Consider the following 6,815-nt stretch of genomic DNA (forward strand, 5'->3'; position numbering starts at 1 on the left):
AGTTGTCTTCTAAGTGGAAGAATTCAGGGGCTTGAAGCTTGTGATTTGTAGAAAAAGGAAACATAAAACAAACCAGAGCTATCTTCAGAACATAGGAGAGCTGAGGCCCTATTGCAGATGAGATTCCAACTGGGGCTCAGTTAACTCTCTCTGTAGCTACAGCCCCCAATCCAGTGCTTCTCAAACTATATTCCTGGGGAATTCTGATCCTTCACTAAACCGTTTATGGGGTGAGGGTTCTGTGGTTAATTTAGCAAAAGTTGAATACTTTATCTCTTTCTTGGAGATTGACCTCATACGTCATTTATGTAGTCATTCAACAAATATTTAATGAGTCTTCTATGCACCAAGCTTAATGCTAGGCTCTGGGAGAAAGAATAACAACAGAAACAAATCCAGCTGCTGCTTTCATGGGACTTAATACACTACAGGGAGAGGGACATGAATCAAATAGCCAAACAAATAATGTCTAATTAAAGACCTGGGTAAGTTCTATGAAAGAAAAGAGCATTATTACAGGAAATCTACACCAGGGATCTGAAGAAGGGACCCAAGCAGATATCTGAAGTCTGATAAGGGTTAGCATTAAATAGGCCAAAGGTCAAATGTTGATACTTTAGAATGTTCTGCTGCTGCTGTTGCTAAATCGATTCAGTCGTGTCTGACTCTGTGCGACCCCATGGACGGCAGGCCACCAGGCTCCCCGTCCCTGGGATTCTCCAGGCAAGAACACTGGAGTGGGTTGCCATTTCCTTCTCCAATGCATGAAAGTGAAAAGTGAAAGTGAAGTCGCTCAGTTGTGTCTGACTCTTAGCAATCCCATGGACTGCAGCCTACCACGCTCCTCCATCCATGGGATTTTCCAGGCAAGAGTGCTGGAGTGGGGTGCCATTGCCTTCTCCTTTAGAACATTCACTAGAAGTAAAATGTGAGCCACATATGGAATGAAAAATTATCCAGCAATCATTGAAAAGGTAAAAAGAAAAGGATGAAATTAATTTTATTATGACATTTTACCCAACTCAATGCATATATAATATTGTCATCTCAACATTTACTCAGCATAAAAAGTTTTGGGGGGACTTTCCTGATGGTTCAGTGTTTAAGAATCTGCTTTGTCAATAAAGGGGATGTGGGTTCGATCCCTTGTCTGGGAAGATCCTACAGGCCGTGGAGAAACTACTGAGCCAGAGAGCCAGGACTAGAGGGTCCTTGTGCTGCAATGAGGTTCCTACATGTTGCAACTAAGACCTGAGGCAGCCAAATAAAGCAAATATTCAAACAAGAGAAAGCTTTAAAGAGAAAATTATAGGGACTTCCTTGGTGGTCCAGTAGTTAAGACTTTGAGCTTCCACTGCAGGGGCTACTTGTTCAGTCTCTGGGCAAGGAACTAAGATCCTACATGAGCTGCAGTGAGGTCAAAAATAAAAAAAGAACAAAATTAAAAAAAATTTTTTTTGTTCAAGTCTTCACAATCTGGTATGCATTTGACACTTACATCTCAATTTAGACTTGCCACATTTCGAATACTCAAGAGCTTGTGGGTATTGAATTGGACAGACCAGACAGAGGAGCTAAGACAAGGCCAGGATCACCAGGAGGCAGGGAGAGGAGAGGAGGCGGGTAGTGTCCCTGGGCCAGTTCATGGAGGGTGTCGTAGGCCACTTGAAGGGTCTTAATCTCAAACCTGAAGCTACTGAGAGTTAAAGTGTAGCAAATGTACTGAGAAGTCCTGCATTGAAGAAGCCTGTTTTAACTTGTTTAACTCAGTGTTGCCCTATTTATTCCATGGGACACCTGTTAACATCATAGGCCCACACAGGGCAATGCTCCTCTAGCTTATTCCTTTTGGAAGAAGTGTTGCTTCTGAGAAATACAAGCTTTAGGAGTTGGAGACCTCACGTCTTTGAATTTACCAAGAGTCAGGCTACTTTAACTCCTGCTTGTCGCCCAGAGCTAAGAGCCAAGTAAGCAGAGGATGTTACCTCCCTGATGGAGATTTGGCACTCTCTTTCCAACTTTGTGGTCACCATCACTCAGGGGATCCAAGTGCCAGCCAAGAGTAGGGGCTTAAAGCCTTTTCATTTTTTAGAGTTGTCTTAAGTCCGAAGAATTGATGCTTTTGAATTGTGGTATTGGAGAAGACTCTTGAGAGTCCCTTAGATTGCAAGGAGATCCAACCAGTCCATCCTAAAGGAGATCAGTCCTGGGTGTTCATTGGAAGGACTGATGCTGAAGCTGAAACTCCAATACTTTGGCCAACTAATGCAAAGAGTTGACTCATTGGAAAAGACCCTGATGCTGGGAAAGATTGAGGGCAGGAGGAGGAGGATGAGATGGTTGGACGGCATCACTGATTCAATGGACATGAGTTTGGGCGAACTCTGGGAGTTGGTGATGACAGGGAGGTCTGGCGTGCTGCAGTTCTTGGGATTGCAAAGGGTAGGACATGACTGAGCAACTGAACTGAACTGAACTGAACTAAGTCCCATCTCAGCCTAATAGTCTTTTCTATTTTTCATTTCATTCTCTGATCTTGGAAAGTGGAGTTTGAGTAAGCTGTGCATTTAACTATATATTCCATTTCTTTTGTTAGTTTCAGATGTATAGCAAAGTGATACACACACACACACACAGAGGATTCTCAGGTGGCTTAGTGGTAAAGAATCTGCCTGTCAGTGGAGGAGATGCAGGAGACATGGGTTTGATCCCTGGGTCAGGAAGATCCCCTGGAGGAGGAAATGGCACCCACTCCAATATTCTTGCCTGGAAAATCCCATGGACAGAGGAGCCTGGTGGCCTACAGGTGGTGGTCTCTCATTTTCATTCTGTTACAAATACTTTCTAATTTTCCTTTGTATGGCTTCTTAGATACAACCATCCTTTAAAAGTGGACATTTAATTTCCAAATGCATGGAGTTTAAAAAATATCTTTGATATTGATTTCTCACTTAAATGCTTTCTTCTCTGCAATCACCCTCTGTTTTATTCAGTCTAACTTTATTGAGACCTTCAATGGCTAAGTAAAAGACTGCTCTTGGTAAATGTCACATTGCACTTGAAAATCTGTGGGTTATTTTCAAATATCTTTTGATACTGGTTCAGTTCAGTTCAATTCAGTTCAGTCGCTCAGTCGTGTCCGACTCTTTGCGACCCCATGAATCGCAGCACGCCAGGCCTCCCTGTCCATCACCATCTCCCGGAGTTCACTCAGACTCACGTCCATCGAGTCCATGATGCCATCCAGCCATCTCATCCTCTGTCGTTCCCTTCTCCTCCTGCCCTCAATCCCTCCCAGCATCAGAGTCTTTTCCAATGAGTCAACTCTTCTCATGAGGTGGCCAAAGTACTGGAGCTTCAGCTTTAGCATCATTCCTTCCAAAGAAATCCCAGAACTAATCTCCTTCAGAATGGACTGGTTGGATCTCCTTGCAGTCCAAGGGACTCTCAGGAGTCTTCTCCAACACCACAGTTCAAAAGCATCAATTCTTCGGTGCTCAGCCTTCTTCACAGTCCAACTCTCACATCCATACATGACTACTGGAAAAACCACAGCCTTGACTAGACTGACCTTAGTCAGCAAAGTAATGTCTCTGCTTTTGAATATACTATCTAGGTTGGTCATCACTTTTCTTCCAAGGAGTAAGCGTCTTTTAATTTCATGGCTGCAGTCACCATCTGCAGTGATTTTGGAGCCCAAAAAAATAAAGTCTGACACTGTTTCCACTGTTTCCCCATCTATTTCCCATAAAGTGATGGGACCAGATGCCATGATCTTCGTTTTCTGAATGTTGAGCTTTAAGCCAACTTTTTCACTCTCCTCTTTCACTTTCATCAAGAGGCTTTTTAGTTCCTCTTCACTTTCTGCCATGAAGGTGGTGTCATCTGCATATCTGAGGTTATTAATATTTCTTGCGGCAATCTTGATTCCAGCTTGTGTTTCTTCCAGTCCAGCGTTTCTCATGACGTACTCTGCATAGAAGTTAAATGAGCAAGGTGACAATATACAGCTTTGACGTACTCCTTTTCCTATTTGGAACCAGTCTGTTGTTCCATGTCCAGTTCTAACTGTTGCTTTCTGACCTGCATACAGATTTCTCAAGAGGCAGGTTAGGTGGTCTGGTATTCCCATCTCTTTCAGAATTTTCCACAGTTTATTGTGATCCACACAGTCAAAGGCTTTGGCATAGTCAATAAAGCAGAAATAGATGTTTTTCTGGAACTCTCTTGCTTTTTCCATGATCCAGCGGATGTTGGTAATTCGATCTCTGGTTCCACCACCTTTTCTAAAACCAGCTTGAACATCTGGAAGTTCATGGTTCACGTATTGCTGAAGCCTGGCTTGGAGAATTTTGAGCATTACTTTACTAGCATGTGAGATGAGTGCAATTGTGCAGGTTACTAACACAATTCCACAGTGATAAGAGAACAGACTCTGTATGATTTCAATAACTTTTAGACCATGAAGTTTTTGCACCTTAGTTTGTTTGAATTCCTGAATATGTCCCAGTGTCTTTTGATTTATAGTTTATGGGAACTTGAATAAAATTTGTGTCCTGCTGTTGTGTGGAAACTGTATAAATCTTACCATTGAATTGTTTCATAGTGCTTTACAGGTCTAGTATATCCTTCTACTTTTCTGTCTGTTCATTCTGTTAATTTCTGAGAGTTTGATATTGAAACTCCAACTAAAAATCTTAATTAATGTATTTAAAATAATTGTAATGTATAGTGGAACTATTAAAAAACATATTTTTTAAATAGTAATCAGAATTACTGCAATCAAAATATCAGAATATCTGCAGGGCAAAAGAACCAGGCTTGGAAAGTATACTCAGGCAGACTGCATTGCCCAAGTCCGTCTGCAGGCTGGTCTGGGGATGCCTGGGGGTGCCACCATCCCATCCTCTTCTTCCCCCACCCAAAGCAGAGCTGGCTCCTGCTGCCCTGTTGGCAGAGGAGTGGCTGTGTGCCTCTAGACTCACTGGCTTTCACCTTAGAGTTTGATTGGCTGAGTTTAAACCAGGAACTCTAGCTGCAAGGGAGGCTGGCAAGGTGTGCTTTTGCTTTTCAGCTTCTGAAGTGGAAAATGGGCTCCTCTTATGAAAGGGAAGTTCATTCCTATAACCTAGGAAGGTGTCTTCAGATGATAGATGGCCTAGAAAAATGCTCAGAACCTTTGCTAGAGTAATGTGAGACCTCGATACAAAGTTTCTGCTGAAACTCCCCAGGCAGGGTCTTCCTCCACACAGGAGACTCCCAAGCCCTCATTGAGGTTCTTATAGAAAATATTTTGCATATTTTATATATATGTTATGCTTTGCATAAGAGAGTTGATGTTATACTTCACTCTAATGCTGTGATTATAGCTTCATTATGTGCTTTGAAAGTTCTCACATGATGTTTTAATATAGAGACACAGGAGGGCACTCTAACCAACCAGTAATAAAATCTAAATGGTTTCATAGCCTTGGCAGTTAAAAGATGAGGATTGATCTTGTTGAATCTTTTTTTTTTTTTTTTCCAGGTAGGATAACCAGCTTTGCAGGAGTACCTAGCTCTTCTAGGGAATCTCATTTCTGACAGAGGTCCCCAAGACACACCCTCCACACTGTCCATTTAAAGTTCTAGGGGCCATGATTTGAGTAACTCAGAATAGAGAGGGGGATTTTTGACTCACAGGCTGCCTACTGACTCAACCAGGCAAGAGATGGAGATTTGGCACCCAAACATTCCTATTTAGAGGCCAACTGGCTAAATCAAACTAAGAGCAGAAGAGACAGAACTGGTTATCAGAGACTTGCTTCAGAGCTACTCCCTGTTCCTCTGACTCAATTTTCCCATCTGTAGAATAGAGATGATACCTGACTTATGTCTGTAGAGTTTGCCAGTGAAGAAGGGGAGCGCTAAGAAGAGGGGGGAAATATCTGGAAATACCATTTACTCATGACCAGTGAGGTTTACACTGAAAAAATAGAGCAGGCCTGCCTCTTGTTAATGAATTCTAGCACAGGACGGACGAAGCGCGCTTCGGCGCTGGCAACTGCAGTGACAAACGGAACGGGGATAAGTCGGATCAGGACCAGCTGCTCCAGACTGGTTTCCCCACACCGATCTCCCAGGCGGGGGCGCAGACACCGGCGAGGAAGGGACGCCGGGCTGCCCGGGCGGTTTTCCTCTCGGCCGGCAGGAGCTAGACTGGTTCCAGGCCTCCGCGGGGTTGCTGCTGCTGCTGCTAAGTCGCTTCAGTCGTGTCCGACTCCGTGCGACCCCATAGACGGCAGCCCACCAGGCTCCGCCGTCCCTGGGATTCTCCAGTCAAGAGTACTGGAGTGGGGTGCCGTTGCCTTCTCCGCTCCGCGGGGTTACTTGCGGTCAAAGGTGCAGTCTGGCGGGAAGCAGGCGGATGGCGGTGCGCAGGCGGATGGCGGTGCGCAGCCGGCCGCGGCGCTTTCTCTCTCCCGCCTCCTCGGCGCTCCCGAGGGCTGTGGAGGCGCAGCGGCTCTGGAGTCGTGCTGGCCGCCGGCGGCCGAGGGCCCCGGGCTCAGCCCCTGACCCCTGCCCCAGATGCAGGCTCGGGAGGTGGGGTGCGGTCCCGGGGATCCGAGCGCGAACCTGGAGCTGGCACCCGCGGGAGGAGCAGGGCGCGCGCAATGAAGGGAAGAAGAGGAGGGCAAAATGATGACGGAGAGGAAGAAGCTGCCTCATTCCCCTCGATAAGGGGGGCGCCTCCGCCTCGACACTTGGCACTGGTTGCGAGTCTGAGACCCCCAAGCCTGGCTCATTGTTTCCTTAGGGGAGTGTCGCCTGGCGTC

Source organism: Ovis canadensis, chromosome 23 (genome assembly GCF_042477335.2).
Source record: "Ovis canadensis isolate MfBH-ARS-UI-01 breed Bighorn chromosome 23, ARS-UI_OviCan_v2, whole genome shotgun sequence".
Lineage (NCBI taxonomy): Eukaryota > Metazoa > Chordata > Mammalia > Artiodactyla > Bovidae > Ovis > Ovis canadensis.